Source organism: Pseudophryne corroboree, chromosome 4, assembly GCF_028390025.1.
Source record: "Pseudophryne corroboree isolate aPseCor3 chromosome 4, aPseCor3.hap2, whole genome shotgun sequence".
Lineage (NCBI taxonomy): Eukaryota > Metazoa > Chordata > Amphibia > Anura > Myobatrachidae > Pseudophryne > Pseudophryne corroboree.
The window spans coordinates 393,131,414-393,148,313 of record NC_086447.1 but is presented as its reverse complement, the minus strand read 5'-3'; the positions used below and the strand labels follow the sequence as shown (position 1 = coordinate 393,148,313).

The following is a 16,900-nucleotide window of genomic DNA, read 5'->3' as shown; positions in this document are numbered from 1 at the left end:
CGTATGGATCTGCGAGTGGATAGCAAAATGCCATATATCGCAATTTTACATGGTTCTTTTTTTCTTCCTGTCAGGGCAGCGACTTTCTACTCGCAGACAACTGCAATTTCTCTGAATAGTGATCCATGCTAAATTAGGCCCAATGTAACTAAATGACAAAGAGCTCTCAAATTAAATGAATAAATGATGCATGCTTACCTACTTCCTGGCAGCTCTCTCTGGGAAAGAGCAGCCAGGTCGGCTCAGTGGAGGGGCGGGGCAGGACAATGATGAGAAGAGGGGGCGTGGTGGACAGGGCCATCTTTTAATATGAGCTCAATGGGCTCTTGACCAAGGGCGCCAGGAGTATAAGGGCCATAGGCTGATAGCTGAGGGTCTCCTCTTTCCATAGGTACCAGATTTTTGAAAATCGACCATAGGAAACCGGAGATATCCAACTTGAAAGCAGTGGTCTCAATCCCAGCCTCTTAATTGCTCTTCCCAGCCAGATATCTCTGGTTTTCTCAGGGCATACTCCAAAATCTGGGACTCTCCCCCTTGTGGCAGATACTGTCAGCTTGTCTCTACTATGCCCAGACCCAGAGCTATCCGCCTTTAAGCAGCTGGTCCCTGCTCCAGCTCCACATGCCTAATATGCAGTTTTATATTTTCGTTGGTGGATTGCTCTGGCTAATGAACTCTGATCCCCAAATCCCCAGTACCTCCTGAAAAGTGTGACTCTTTAGTTTTTCATCCCATTCAAAGCTAAGAAATCTACTTTCAGGAACTTGAGATATCTGCAGGCAAGCAAGCTGCCCTCCCACCAGAAAATTATGCCCACTCCACTATCCACTCTTACCCAACGTATTAAGCACCCGCTACCGCCCGTGGCACATCAAAGCTGCCGCTGATAGCACCCCCTACCCCTACCGCTTGAGGATGGGTAGGGGGCACAGTGTATTGCTGTGCCCAAGGGCCTACATTTCTCTTAAGATGGCCTTGGTGGCGGAGGCAGAATGTGGTGTAGCAGAGGCGGTATGAGGGTGGGGTTACATCGGCACAGCATTTAAGCCACGCCCTCGCTCTGTAATGGCGATATAACCTGCATTATACAGCAGAGGGCGTGACTATGACATCGACTGTCAGGACCACCCATTTTACTCTCAAACTGGGCGGTCGGGCAGGTGGGAACAGAAAAATTGGGAGACTTGTCTGCTCTTCTGGGGGGACAGGAGGGTCATCCAATTTTCGGGAGCCTCCCAGCCATTCCGGGAAAGTAGGCAAGTACGAAATGATGGTACAAGAGGATTGATATCCAAATCCATTTTCTTGGGAGTGTTCTGAAAGTATAGGTGTTCTTTAAATGTATATAATATGTGGGAATCGGCTTCATACAAGTGCTTTCACTGTGCACCAGGACTCACCTTATGAGGCTAATTCAGACCTAATCGCTGCTGTGCGTTTTCGCACAGCGGACGATCAGGTCTGAACTGCACATGTCAGAGATGCGATCGGCATCTCAGCCCAGCAATTGCCTCTACCTGATTGACAGGCAGAGGCGTTCGCTGGGCAGGAGGGGTCATGCCGGCGGCATTTGGCAGCCATTTGGGGGGCGTGGTCCGGGCAAAGCAGGAGTGCCCACACCATGCGGGTGGTGATGTCACGCACAGCCACTGCAACCTGGAGAGCAACAAGTAGCTCCCTGCCAGCACACAGGGGCTGCACTGGCAGGAGCTACTCTTCAGGTACAAAAGCATTGCCGCCGTGCAATGCTTTTGTACCTGTGCGGTGGGGGGAGAGCCTGACATGCGGGGCGGACTAGCTTGTGCTTGACATCCCCCCGCATGTCAGGGTGGCTTATCGTAGCAGCTACGATCAGGTCTGAATTAGGCCCAATGCCCCTGCTTAAAAACATGGGGGAGAGGTGCTAATGCTTTTTTCTGTCCACAGGCAACAAAATGTCTGGTTATGGCTCTAGCAGTAAGCAGTGTCACTTATTATTACACATTGAACACAGCTTGGAAACCTCTATGTGGCTTCCTAGCTGCAGTCATACAACTAGTAACATCTGTGACAGGCAATTATTAGTACTGTAAGGAGAGGGGAACCCTGCTGAGTTGCAAGAGTAGACCCACTGCACCGCCTGAGTTCTAAATCTAGGTCTGAGAGCTCTCATTGCTGTGTGCATTCCAATTGCTGCAAACAACAAAGTTATTCTATGTCACAATGGCTTTTTAAGTGATATTACTAAGTAGTAGAGAGTTTGTTGGGGTGAACGGATGAAGATATTGCCACATTTCCACAGGCCCGGCGACAGGGGGGGTCAAAGGGGACATCCATCCCGGGCCCCGACGTTGTGAGGGGCCCCAAGGTCCACCTGCAGCAGTGCAGCATGGATTCACGTTTTTAAGGTATAAGTTTTGATATCGCGGCATCTCGCCGCCCGCCCGCTGTGTGTAGCTCCCATCTCCCCAGGTCAGCTGTCCGGATCTCCTGAAGTCCCCGTGTGCAGCGACGTCGCGCCGGGCTATGCGCGACACCGCAGCGTCCTTCACTTCTCTCCTCCCCGACCGCCCTGTGTCTCTGCTGTGAGGAGCAGCCGAACAGGAGCGGGACAGCAATCGGCTATAGAGACCGCACGGCCGGCGCAGCTCACAGACAGACTGAGGAATACAACAGCCTCAGGCTGTCTGGAGACTCGGAGCCTTGTCTGGATAGCGGCAGGCAGCTGTGTATATTGGTAAGTGTGCGCTCTTGGCTCTCCAGGAGTTTGGGGATTTGGAACTAGGCTTCTGAAAGTAGCTGATAAATGTTTTCTTGATGCACTGGATAAAACAATATTAATAGAATTATATGTTAAATATGCTTATCCAGGGTGTTTATGTTATGTGAGATTTATTTTATTGATTAATGCCATTGTTGTTATACAATGTATAATTATTTTAATATTGTTCTATCCAGTCAAGAAATCATTTATCAGCGCCACCATCTCTTTCTTTTTATATATTGTTTATTGTGGGTCTGACTACCCCCTTTTTATGGTGGCAGCTTGCAGCAAAGCACACCATTTCAAGCGCCTGGGTTGTATTTATTTACCATTTTAACTTCTTAAAGGACTGTTTCCCACGGAATGTAGTTGGGATCCCGGCAGTCAGAATGGTGACGCCGGCATCCCGAACGTAAGTATGCCAAGGAGGGTTAGGGTTAGGCTGCGGGGGAAGGGTTAGGTTTGCAGGCAGGGATGTGTGGGTCTGAGGTCAAGGGGGAAGGGGGAGTAGGTTGGGGAGGGGGAGGGGGGGGCCCGCAGAGATATCAGTGTACCGGGCCCCAAGATTTCTGTTGCCGGCCCTGCATTTCCATGTCACTGAAATTTTTATAAGAAGGAATCCAATTTTGTATAGATCACATCCTAGATGATATTTAAAGTTCCACTAATCAATAGATATGTATTATCCCAGATGTGAATTAATCAACATATCAGTTGATTAATTAAGGATCATTTTAGTCTCATTATGTCATATCTCTGCAGAATTTATATGAGCCCACCCTTGCTGTATTGAACTTGTGCTTGTTCTCTGTCTTTCTGCATCTCCAGTAGGTCACAGTGAGTATACGATACACACAAATCTGAATATGGATGCATTTTTAAATGCTCAGGATGAATGATAATCGCATCTCTACTGTAAAATGATATGTACAGAATGTACTTTATATGATTAAGGGGCCTATTTATCAACAGCCGTTTCTTGGATGCAGATGTCATGTGATAAAATCGCCCAAACTTGCACTGTGATAACTGATTACATTGCAGAGATATATCAATTATCGCATGCAGGGACAGAGCTTGAGGTCAAGCTCTGTCCCTGCGATGCCTCTTAGCAGCATAATCGGGTTAATTTTCGTAAAAATTACCCCGATGTCCTGCTGTGCATGCACCACCCCCACCGACATTGCCACTACTGCCGCTGCCCGGTCGACCCTCTCCCCCCGTTGCAACTACCCCCACATGTGGACCCCCCCAGCAGGATAATATACTCACCTGTCCAAGGAGTCGGTCCACGCTGCTTCTGCTGGGCTGCCGGGCGGCGGATCCTGTGTGCTGCGGTGACTCCCGGTGCTGTAAAGTGCGCTGCCGCTTTGCAGCATCACTTTACTGCACCGGGGGCACATTGAAGCATATGGGGGACCCGGCAGCGCTCAGCGGAGCAGCGGACACCGGCTCCCTGGACAGGTGAGTATGTTGTTTTTTGTTTTACTTTTTTTCTTTTTTTAACACTTTTGATCAGCTTGTGTTTCCATCGGACACACATAGCTGATCACTGGAGCCGGGTCCCACTCAGCTTTCTCTGCCAGGGGCAGAGAAAGCTTGGCAAATGCCTCCTTATAACAGTGCTGTCCTGTGATCTGGCCAGTCTGAGATGGCAAGATTATCACAGGACACACTGTGGTGTTTTTTCACATTTTTTATTTAGCAAATCTGGTCAGATGGCATTTCCCATTTTAAGTATGAGGAATGCGATGTGGCTTACTAAAAAAAAGTTAATTAAAGGGTTTTTAGCAGTTTTCATGAATGCCCTTTATTACATTCAGGTGATACTAAAATAATGTGAAAAGGGCAGGGCCGTAACTAGGTGTGTGCCGATGGTGCCTTGCCCACAGCGCATATGCGCTGTAGGCACACCATCTGGCATCACCACCCGCACGGCCGCTTAATAAGAATGAATCTACCAGGACCCAGGAGGCGCCCACCGCACCGCAGCTCCGCACGAGTGAAGAAAGAGGAAATAAACTACAGCTCCCAGCAGCCCTTGCTGCAGGAAGCTGTAGTTTATTTCCTGTTTCATCACTCAGCCAGAGTGGGTGCGGCGTGTGATGCTGCCCCCGCGCTCTTACTGTTGCCGGCCCCACAGCGAAGCACTGCAGGAGAGGAGACTGAGAAGCCAGCCCTTGGTGCTGGGAGCTGACTGAGCTCTCAGGCTGTCAGGGGGCGGAGCCAAGCTCAGGCAGACGTTAAAGACAGAAGACCCACACTCCGGAGGAGCAGAGGTGACATGAAGTGTGTAAGTCTGTCACTCTTCCAGCTCTCTCCTTCATCTCTACCTCTGTATAACACTCTCTCCTCTCTCTTATCTTTCTTATCTCTCCCCCTGTGTAACACTCTCCCCTCTACCTTATCTCTCCCCCTGTGCAACTCTCCTCCCTATCTTATCTTTCCCCCTGTGTAACACTTCCCCTACCTTATCTCTCCCCGTGTGTAACTCTCCCCACTACCTTATCTCTCCCCATGTGTAACCCTCTCCCCCACCTTATCTCTCCCCCTGTGTAACTCCCCCCTGTGTTATTCTCACCCCTACCTTAACTCTCCCCCCTATCTTATCTCTCCCCGTGTAACACTCTCCCCTCTACCTTAACCCTCCCCCCTACCTTATCTTTCCCCCTGCTTAACTCTCCCCGTATCTTATCTCTCCCCCTGTGTAACTCTCCCCACTACCTTATCTCTCCCCGTGTGTAACTCTCCCCACTACCTTATCTCTCCCCGTGTGTAACTCTCCCCACTACCTTATCTCTCCCCATGTGTAACCCTCCCCCCAACCTTATCTCTCCCCATGTGTCACTCCCCCCTGTGTAATTCTCACCCCTACCATATCTCTCCCCCTGTGTAACTCTCCCCCTTAACTTATCTCTCCCCCTATCTTATCTCTCACCCTGTGTAACTCACCCCCTATCTTATCTCTCACCCTGTGTAACTCTCCCCCCTATCTGATCTCTCCCCATGTGTAACTCTCCCCCTACCATATCTCTCCCCCTGTGTAACTCTGCCCTACGTTATATCTCCCCCTGTGTAACCCTCCCCCCTATCTTATCTCTCCCCCTGTGTAACACTTCCCCTACCTTATCTCTCTCCCTGTGTAACTCCCCCCCACCTTATCTTTCCCCCTGTGTAACACTCCCCCTACCTTATTTCTTCCCCTGTGTAACACTTCCCCTACTTATCTCTCCCCGTGTGTAACTCTCCCCCCCTACCTTATCTCTCCCCCTGTGTAACACTCCCCCTACCTTATCTATCCTCCTGTATAACACTCTCCCCTATCGTATCTCTCCCCTGTATAACACTCTCCCCTACCTTATCTCTCCACCTGTATAACACGCTCCCCTACCTTATCTCTCACCCTATATAACACTATCCCCTACCTTATCTCTCACCTTCTTGTATAACACTCTCCGCTATCTTATCTCCTCCCTGTATAATCTCCCCTATCGTATCTCTCCGCCTGTATAACACTCTCTCCATAAAATCTCTCCCGCCATATAACACGCTCCCCTACCTTATCTCTTACCCTGTATAACACTTCCCCTATCTTATCTAGAGATGAGCGCCTGAAATTTTTCGGGTTTTGTGTTTTGGTTTTGGGTTCGGTTCCGCGGCCGTGTTTTGGGTTCGAACGCGTTTTGGCAAAACCTCACCGAATTATTTTTGTCGGATTCGGGTGTGTTTTGGATTCGGGTGTTTTTTTCAAAAAACCCTAAAAAACAGCTTAAATCATAGAATTTGGGGGTAATTTTGATCCCAAAGTATTATTAACCTCAAAAAACATAATTTACACTCATTTTCAGCCTATTCTGAACACATCACACCTCACAATATTATTTTTAGTCCTAAAATTTGCACCGAGGTCGCTGTGTGAGTAAGATAAGCGACCCTAGTGGCCGACACAAACACCGGGCCCATCTAGGAGTGGCACTGCAGTGTCACGCAGGATGTCCCTTCCAAAAAACCCTCCCCAAACAGCACATGATGCAAAGAAAAAAAGAGGCGCAATGAGGTAGCTGTGTGAGTAAGATTAGCGACCCTAGTGGCCGACACAAACACCGGGCCCATCTAGGAGTGGCACTGCAGTGTCACGCAGTATGGCCCTTCCAAAAAACCCTCCCCAAACAGCACATGACGCAAAGAAAAAAAGAGGCGCAATGAGGTAGCTGTGTGAGTAAGATTAGCGACCCTAGTGGCCGACACAAACACCTGGCCCATCTAGGAGTGGCACTGCAGTGTCACGCAGGATGGCCCTTCCAAAAAACCCTCCCCAAACAGCACATGACGCAAAGAAAAAAAGAGGCGCAATGAGGTAGCTGACTGTGTGAGTAAGATTAGCGACCCTAGTGGCCGACACAAACACCGGGCACATCTAGGAGTGGCACTGCAGTGTCACGCAGGATGTCCCTTCCAAAAAACCCTCCCCAAACAGCACATGACGCAAAGAAAAAAAGAGGCGCAATGAGGTAGCTGTGTGAGTAAGATTAGCGACCCTAGTGGCCGACACAAACACCGGGCCCATCTAGGAGTGGCACTGCAGTGTCACGCAGGATGTCCCTTCCAAAAAACCCTCCCCAATCAGCACATGATGCAAAGAAAAAGAAAAGAAAAAAGAGGTGCAAGATGGAATTATCCTTGGGCCCTCCCACCCACCCTTATGTTGTATAAACAAAACAGGACATGCACACTTTAACCAACCCATCATTTCAGTGACAGGGTCTGCCACACGACAGTGACCGATATGACGGGTTGGTTTGGACCCCCCCCAAAAAAGAAGCAATTAATCTCTCCTTGCACAAACTGGCTCTACAGAGGCAAGATGTCCACCTCATCTTCACCCTCCGATATATCACCGTGTACATCCCCCTCCTCACAGATTATCAATTCGTCCCCACTGGAATCCACCATCTCAGCTCCCTGTGTACTTTGTGGAGGCAATTGCTGCTGGTCAATGTCTCCGCGGAGGAATTGATTATAATTCATTTTAATGAACATCATCTTCTCCACATTTTCTGGATGTAACCTCGTACGCCGATTGCTGACAAGGTGAGCGGCGGCACTAAACACTCTTTCGGAGTACACACTTGTGGGAGGGCAACTTAGGTAGAATAAAGCCAGTTTGTGCAAGGGCCTCCAAATTGCCTCTTTTTCCTGCCAGTATAAGTACGGACTGTGTGACGTGCCTACTTGGATGCGGTCACTCATATAATCCTCCACCATTCTATCAATGTTGAGAGAATCATATGCAGTGACAGTAGACGACATGTCCGTAATCGTTGTCAGGTCCTTCAGTCCGGACCAGATGTCAGCATCAGCAGTCGCTCCAGACTGCCCTGCATCACCGCCAGCGGGTGGGCTCGGAATTCTGAGCCTTTTCCTCGCACCCCCAGTTGCGGGAGAATGTGAAGGAGGAGATGTTGACAGGTCGCGTTCCGCTTGACTTGACAATTTTGTCACCAGCAGGTCTTTCAACCCCAGCAGACCTGTGTCTGCCGGAAAGAGAGATCCAAGGTAGGCTTTAAATCTAGGATCGAGCACGGTGGCCAAAATGTAGTGCTCTGATTTCAACAGATTGACCACCCGTGAATCCTTGTTAAGCGAATTAAGGGCTGCATCCACAAGTCCCACATGCCTAGCGGAATCGCTCCGTGTTAGCTCCTTCTTCAATGCCTCCAGCTTCTTCTGCAAAAGCCTGATGAGGGGAATGACCTGACTCAGGCTGGCAGTGTCTGAACTGACTTCACGTGTGGCAAGTTCAAAGGGCATCAGAACCTTGCACAACGTTGAAATCATTCTCCACTGCACTTGAGACAGGTGCATTCCATCTCCTATATCGTGCTCAATTGTATAGGCTTGAATGGCCTTTTGCTGCTCCTCCAACCTCTGAAGCATATAGAGGGTTGAATTCCACCTCGTTACCACTTCTTGCTTCAGATGATGGCAGGGCAGGTTCAGTAGTTTTTGGTGGTGCTCCAGTCTTCTGTACGTGGTGCCTGTACGCCGAAAGTGTCCCGCAATTTTTCTGGCCACCGACAGCATCTCTTGCACGCCCCTGTCGTTTTTTAAAAAATTCTGCACCACCAAATTCAAGGTATGTGCAAAACATGGGACGTGCTGGAATTTGCCCATATTTAATGCACACACAATATTGCTGGCGTTGTCCGATGCCACAAATCCACAGGAGAGTCCAATTGGGGTAAGCCATTCCGCGATGATCTTCCTCAGTTGCCGTAAGAGGTTTTCAGCTGTGTGCGTATTCTGGAAAGCGGTGATACAAAGCGTAGCCTGCCTAGGAAAGAGTTGGCGTTTGCGAGATGCTGCTACTGGTGCCGCCGCTGCTGTTCTTGCGGCGGGAGTCCATACATCTACCCAGTGGGCTGTCACAGTCATATAGTCCTGACCCTGCCCTGCTCCACTTGTCCACATGTCCGTGGTTAAGTGGACATTGGGTACAACTGCATTTTTTAGGACACTGGTGAGTCTTTTTCTGACGTCCGTGTACATTCTCGGTATCGCCTGCCTAGAGAAGTGGAACCTAGATGGTATTTGGTAACGGGGGCACACTGCCTCAATAAATTGTCTAGTTCCCTGTGAACTAACGGCGGATACCGGACGCACGTCTAACACCAACATAGTTGTCAAGGACTCAGTTATCCGCTTTGCAGTAGGATGACTGCTGTGATATTTCATCTTCCTCGCAAAGGACTGTTGAACAGTCAATTGCTTACTGGAAGTAGTACAAGTGGGCTTACGACTTCCCCTCTGGGATGACCATCGACTCCCAGCGGCAACAACAGCAGCGCCAGCAGCAGTAGGCGTTACACGCAAGGATGCATCGGAGGAATCCCAGGCAGGAAAGGACTCGTCAGACTTGCCAGTGACATGGCCTGCAGGACTATTGGCATTCCTGGGGAAGGAGGAAATTGACACTGAGGGAGTTGGTGGGGTGGTTTGCGTGAGCTTGGTTACAAGAGGAAGGGATTTACTGGTCAGTGGACTGCTTCCGCTGTCACCCAAAGTTTTTGAACTTGTCACTGACTTATTATGAATGCGCTGCAGGTGACGTATAAGGGAGGATGTTCCGAGGTGGTTAACGTCCTTACCCCTACTTATTACAGCTTGACAAAGGGAACACACGGCTTGACACCTGTTGTCCGCATTTCTGGTGAAATACCTCCACACCGAAGAGCTGATTTTTTTGGTATTTTCACCTGGCATGTCAACGGCCATATTCCTCCCACGGACAACAGGTGTCTCCCCGGGTGCCTGACTTAAACAAACCACCTCACCATCAGAATCCTCCTGGTCAATTTCCTCCCCAGCGCCAGCAACACCCATATCCTCCTCATCCTGGTGTACTTCAACACTGACATCTTCAATCTGACTATCAGGAACTGGACTGCGGGTGCTCCTTCCAGCACTTGCAGGGGGCGTGCAAATGGTGGAAGGCGCATGCTCTTCACGTCCAGTGTTGGGAAGGTCAGGCATCGCAACCGACACAATTGGACTCTCCTTGTGGATTTGGGATTTCAAAGAACGCACAGTTCTTTGCGGTGCTTTTGCCAGCTTGAGTCTTTTCAGTTTTCTAGCGAGAGGCTGAGTGCTTCCATCCTCATGTGAAGCTGAACCACTAGCCATGAACATAGGCCAGGGCCTCAGCCGTTCCTTGCCACTCCGTGTGGTAAATGGCATATTGGCAAGTTTACGCTTCTCCTCCGACAATTTTATTTTAGGTTTTGGAGTCCTTTTTTTTCTGATATTTGGTGTTTTGGATTTGACATGCTCTGTACTATGACATTGGGCATCGGCCTTGGCAGACGACGTTGCTGGCATTTCATCGTCTCGGCCATGACTAGTGGCAGCAGCTTCAGCACGAGGTGGAAGTGGATCTTGATCTTTCCCTAATTTTGGAACCTCAACTTTTTTGTTCTCCATATTTTATAGGCAGAACTAAAAGGCACCTCAGGTAAACAATGGAGATGGATGGATTGGATAGTTTACTAGTATACAATTATGGACGGACTGCCACGGTTAGGTGGTATAAAAAAACCACGGTTAGGTGGTATATATTATAATAATAATACAATTATGGATGGACGGACTGCCTGCCGACTGCCGACACAGAGGTAGCCACAGCCGTGAACTACCGCACTGTACACTGGTTGATAAAGAGATAGTAGTATACTCGTAACAACTAGTATGACACTATGACGACGGTATAAAGAATGGAAAAAAAACCACGGTTAGGTGGTATATATTATAATAATAATACAATTATGGATGGACGGACTGCCTGCCGACTGCCGACACAGAGGTAGCCACAGCCGTGAACTACCGCACTGTACACTGGTTGATAAAGAGATAGTAGTATACTCGTAACAACTAGTATGACACTATGACGACGGTATAAAGAATGAAAAAAAAACCACGGTTAGGTGGTATATATTATAATAATAATACAATTATGGATGGACGGACTGCCTGCCGACTGCCGACACAGAGGTAGCCACAGCCGTGAACTACCGCACTGTACACTGGTTGATAAAGAGATAGTAGTATACTCGTAACAACTAGTATGACACTATGACGACGGTATAAAGAATGGAAAAAAAACCACGGTTAGGTGGTATATATTATAATAATAATACAATTATGGATGGACGGACTGCCTGCCGACTGCCGACACAGAGGTAGCCACAGCCGTGAACTACCGCACTGTACACTGGTTGATAAAGAGATAGTAGTATACTCGTAACAACTAGTATGACACTATGACGACGGTATAAAGAATGGAAAAAAAACCACGGTTAGGTGGTATATATTATAATAATAATACAATTATGGATGGACGGACTGCCTGCCGACTGCCGACACAGAGGTAGCCACAGCCGTGAACTACCGCACTGTACACTGGTTGATAAAGAGATAGTAGTATACTCGTAACAACTAGTATGACACTATGACGACGGTATAAAGAATGGAAAAAAAACCACGGTTAGGTGGTATATATTATAATAATAATACAATTATGGATGGACGGACTGCCTGCCGACTGCCGACACAGAGGTAGCCACAGCCGTGAACTACCGCACTGTATACTGGTTGATAAAGAGATAGTAGTATACTCGTAACAACTAGTATGACACTATGACGACGGTATAAAGATTTTAAAGAATGGAAAAAAAAACCACGGTTAGGTGGTATATATTATAATAATAATACAATTATGGATGGACGGACTGCCTGCCGACTGCCGACACAGAGGTAGCCACAGCCGTGAACTACCGCACTGTACACTGGTTGATAAAGAGATAGTAGTATACTCGTAACAACTAGTATGACACTATGACGACGGTATAAAGAATGGAAAAAAAACCACGGTTAGGTGGTATATATTATAATAATAATACAATTATGGATGGACGGACTGCCTGCCGACTGCCGACACAGAGGTAGCCACAGCCGTGAACTACCGCACTGTACACTGGTTGATAAAGAGATAGTAGTATACTCGTAACAACTAGTATGACACTATGACGGTATAAAGAAAGAAAAAAAAATACCACGGTTAGGTGGTATATATTGTAATACAATTATGGATGGACGGACTGCCTGCCGAGTTCCGACTGCCGACACAGAGGTAGCCACAGCCGTGAACTACCGCACTGTACTGTGTCTGCTGCTAATATAGACTGGTTGATAAAGAGATAGTATACAATACATACAACAATATACTACTATACTGGTGGTCAGGCACTGGTCACCACTAGTCACACTGGCAGTGGCACTCCTGCAGCAAAAGTGTGCACTGTTTAATTTTAAATTAATATAATATTATGTACTCCTGGGGGCTCCTGCTATAACAACCTGCAGTGCTCCCCAGTCTCCCCCACAATTATTATAAGCTTTGCCTTTTATACATTGATGTGCAGCACACTGGGCTGAGCTGAGTGCACACAGACTGAGTCACACTGTGTGACTGGCTGCTGCTGTGTATCGTTTTTTTTCAGGCAGAGAACGGATATAGCAGAGAACGGATATATATTAAAATAAATAAAAGTTAACTAACAACAACTGCACTGGTCACTGTGGTAAACTCTGTCTGACTCTGCACAATCTCTCTCTCTCTTCTAATCTAATTTCTAATGGAGAGGACGCCAGCCACGTCCTCTCCCTATCAATCTCAATGCACGTGTGAAAATGGCGGCGACGCGCGGCTCCTTATATAGAATCCGAGTCTCGCGAGAATCCGACAGCGTCATGATGACGTTCGGGCGCGCTCGGGTTAACCGAGCAAGGCGGGAGGATCCGAGTCTGCTCGGACCCGTGAAAAAAACATGAAGTTCGTGCGGGTTCGGTTTCAGAGAAACCGAACCCGCTCATCTCTAATCTTATCTCTCCCCCTGTATAACACCCTCTCCTTCCTCCTCGTTCCATCTGTATAACACCCTCTCCTTCCTTCTCTCTACCTCTGTATAACACTCTCTCTCCTTCCTCCTCTCTCCCTCTGAATAACACCCTGTCCTTCCTTCTCTCTACCTCTGTATAACACTCTCTCTCCTTCCTCTTCTCTCCCTCTGTATAACACTCTCTCTCCTTCCTCTTCTCTCCCTCTGTATAACACTCTCTCTCCTTCCTCCTCTCTCCCTCTGTATAACACCCTCTCCACGCTCCCTCCATATAACACTCTCTCCTTCCTCCGCGCTCCCTCCGTATAACACTCTCTTCCTCGTCTCTCCCTCTGTATAACACTCTCTCTCCTTTGTCTTCTCTCCCTCTTTATAACACCCTCTTCTTCCTCTTCTCTCCCTCTGTATAACACTCTTCTTCCTCCCCTCTCTCTCTCCTTCCTCCACGCTCCCTTCGTATAACACTCTCTCCTTTCTCGTCTCCTTCTCTGTATAACACCTCTTCTTCCGCCTCTCTCCGTCTGTATAACACCCTCTCCTTCCTCCACGCTCTCTCTGTATAACAATCCCTCCGTATAACACTCTCTTCCTCATCTCTCCCTCTGTATAACACTCTCTCATTCATTCTCGCTCCCTCTGTATAACAGCGCCACCTTTCTCCTGGATCTGATGCACCGCCCCCCTGCAGTGTCTCTAGGGAGAGACATGATGACATGGGGATTTGAGGAGGAGGCATTCCAGCTCACAGTGCAGCAGCAGCCCAGTGAGTCCGGAGTCAGACCTCCGGTGACCTTTTCCCCACCTGCCGTCAGTCACAGAGCTTGGGGTGGTGAGTGATGTTTGAAACAAGAATGTTATTTTATATTTCTCTACCTGGAGTAATGTGTAAAATGGGACTCTGTCTGGTGTAAAGTGTGTAAGTGGCGCTACTGCGCGGTGTAATTTGAGTGCTGGAGACTACTGTGCAGCGTAGTATGAATTGGTATTATTTTGTGGTCACACCTCTTCCCCTAGAAGCCATGCCCCTATAGTTTAGTTTTGGCGCGCGCCTACGATGTGCGCTGGCCCTGTTTTAAATATTGGGGGTGGGGGGCGCCGATGCTATTTCTTGCACACAGCGCTAAAATGTCTAGTTACGGCACTGGAAAAGGGTGTGAAAACACCCTTTTTCACATCATTGTAGTAAAAATAATGTTAAGAAATAGACCTCTAAGTTACATCTTAAAACGTAGATAATATGCATTACTTAATGCATTTAATATTGCTTTTAGAAGAATGTAAACAATTTGATATGCTATGTATACTAGGCTAAAGTTGTACTGTATGTCTGTTACACAAAACTGCTGCTTACTGTAAGTGTGACAGGCAGTCCATTGATGCAGTATGTAGAGGGCATGGCTTTGAGCAAAATGTCCTGTATTGTGGAAGTGTGCTGATCCCGGATGTGTCTAAGGGCCGATTTATCACACACCACAGCTGGGGACGCAGATGTGATGTGATAAAATTGGCCCAATCAGCAAAGCAATAATTGATTTATGGATTTATCAATTATTGCATGCCACTGAGCAGCCTTTTTGTGAAAAATACCCCAAATATGTGCTGCCGCTGCGCATGCATCACTGTTACATTGGAGCTACTGCTGCTGTGTACCACCATCATGACTACCCTCCGCGTCGTAACTAGTGATGAGCGGGTTCGGTTTCTCGGAAACCGAACCCCCCCGAACTTCACCCATTTTACACGGGTCCGAGCCATACTCGGATTCTCCCGTATGGCTCGGTTAACCCGAGCGCGCCCGAACGTCATCATCCCGCTGTCGGATTCTCACGAAATTCGGATTCTATATAAGCAGCCGCGCGTCGCCGCTATTTTCACTCGTGCATTGGAAATGTTAGGGAGAGGACGTGGCTGGCGTCCTCTCCGTTTATGTTGATGCATTGCAAATATTTTGTGCTTGCTTATTACTTAATTGTGGGGACTGGGGAGCAGCTGTATATAGGAGGAGTACAGTGCAGAGTTTTGCTGACAGTGACCACCAGTAATACGTTGTCTGCCTGAAAAACGCTCCATATCTGTGCTCAGTGTGCTGCATATATCTGTGCTCACACTGCTTAATTGTGGGGACTGGGGAGCAGCTGTATTATATAGCAGGAGTACAGTGCAGAGTTTTGCTGACAGTGACCACCAGTATACGTTGTCTGCCTGAAAAACACTCCATATCTGTGCTCAGTGTGCTGCTTTATTGTGGGGACTGGGGACCACCAGTATAATATTATATAGGAGGAGTACAGTGCAGAGTTTTGCTGATCAGTGACCACCAGTTATCCGTTCTCTGCCTGAAAAAAACGCTCCATATCTGTGCTCACTGTGCTGCATATATCTGTGCTCACACTGCTTAATTGTGGGGACTGGGGAGCAGCTGTATTATATAGCAGGAGTACAGTGCAGAGTTTTGCTGACAGTGACCACCAGTATATGTTGTCTGCCTGAAAAACACTCCATATCTGTGCTCAGTGTGCTGCTTTATTGTGGGGACTGGGGACCACCAGTATAATATTATATAGGAGGAGTACAGTGCAGAGTTTTGCTGACCAGTGACCACCAGTATATAATATATAGCATTATGGTACAGTAGGCCACTGCTGTACCTACCTCTGTGTCGTCATTAAGTATACTATCCATCTAGATTATATACCTGTGGTGCATTTCAGTTGTGCAGTTTGCTGACACAGTGACGACCAGTATATATAGCAGTACGGTACGGAAGGCCACTGCTGTACCTACCTCTGTGTCGTCATTAAGTATACTATCCATCTACATTCTAATTCTATACCTGTGGTGCATTTTAGTTTTGCAGTTTGCTGACACAGTGACCACCAGTATATATTGCAGTACGGTACGGAAGGCCACTGCTGTACCTACCTCTGTGTCGTCATTAAGTATACTATCCATCTACATTCTATACCTGTGGTGCATTTTAGTTTTGCAGTTTGCTGACACAGTGACCACCAGTATACTATATATAGCAGCACGGTACGGAAGGCCACTGCTGTACCTACCTCTGTGTCGTCATTAAGTATACTATCCATCTACATTCTATACCTGTGGTGCATTTTAGTTTTGCAGTTTGCTGACACAGTGACCACCAGTATACTATATATAGCAGTACGGTACGGAAGGCCACTGCTGTACCTACCTCTGTGTCGTCATTAAGTATACTATCCATCTACATTCTATACCTGTGGTGCATTTTAGTTTTACAGTTTGCTGACACAGTGACCAGCAGTATACTATATATAGCAGTACGGTACGGAAGGCCACTGCTGTACCTACCTCTGTGTCCTCATTAAGTATACTATCCATCTACATTCTATACCTGTGGTGCATTTTAGTTTTGCAGTTTGCTGACACAGTGACCACCAGTATACTATATATAGCAGTACGGTACGGAAGGCCACTGCTGTACCTACCTCTGTGTCGTCATTAAGTATACTATCCATCTACATTCTATACCTGTGGTGCATTTTAGTTTTGCAGTTTGCTGACACAGTGACCACCAGCATACTACATATAGCAGTACGGTACGGAAGGCCACTGCTGTACCTACCTCTGTGTCGTCATTAAGTATACTATCCATCTATACCTGTGGTGCATTTTAGTTTTGCAGTTTGCTGACACAGTGACCACCAGTATACTATAT

At 47.7% G+C, this 16,900-nt stretch overlaps 1 long non-coding RNA gene across 1 annotated transcript in view; it reads left to right on the top strand.

The window, feature by feature from the left end:
- Nucleotides 1-4,838: 4,838 nt before the first annotated feature.
- The window catches only part of LOC134911449 (uncharacterized), a 107,235-nt gene continuing 95,173 nt past the window's right edge, over nucleotides 4,839-16,900 (top strand). The window contains exon 1 of the long non-coding RNA XR_010176583.1: nucleotides 4,839-5,039. This is a non-coding gene — a long non-coding RNA (uncharacterized LOC134911449). The remainder of the gene's footprint in view (nucleotides 5,040-16,900) is intronic.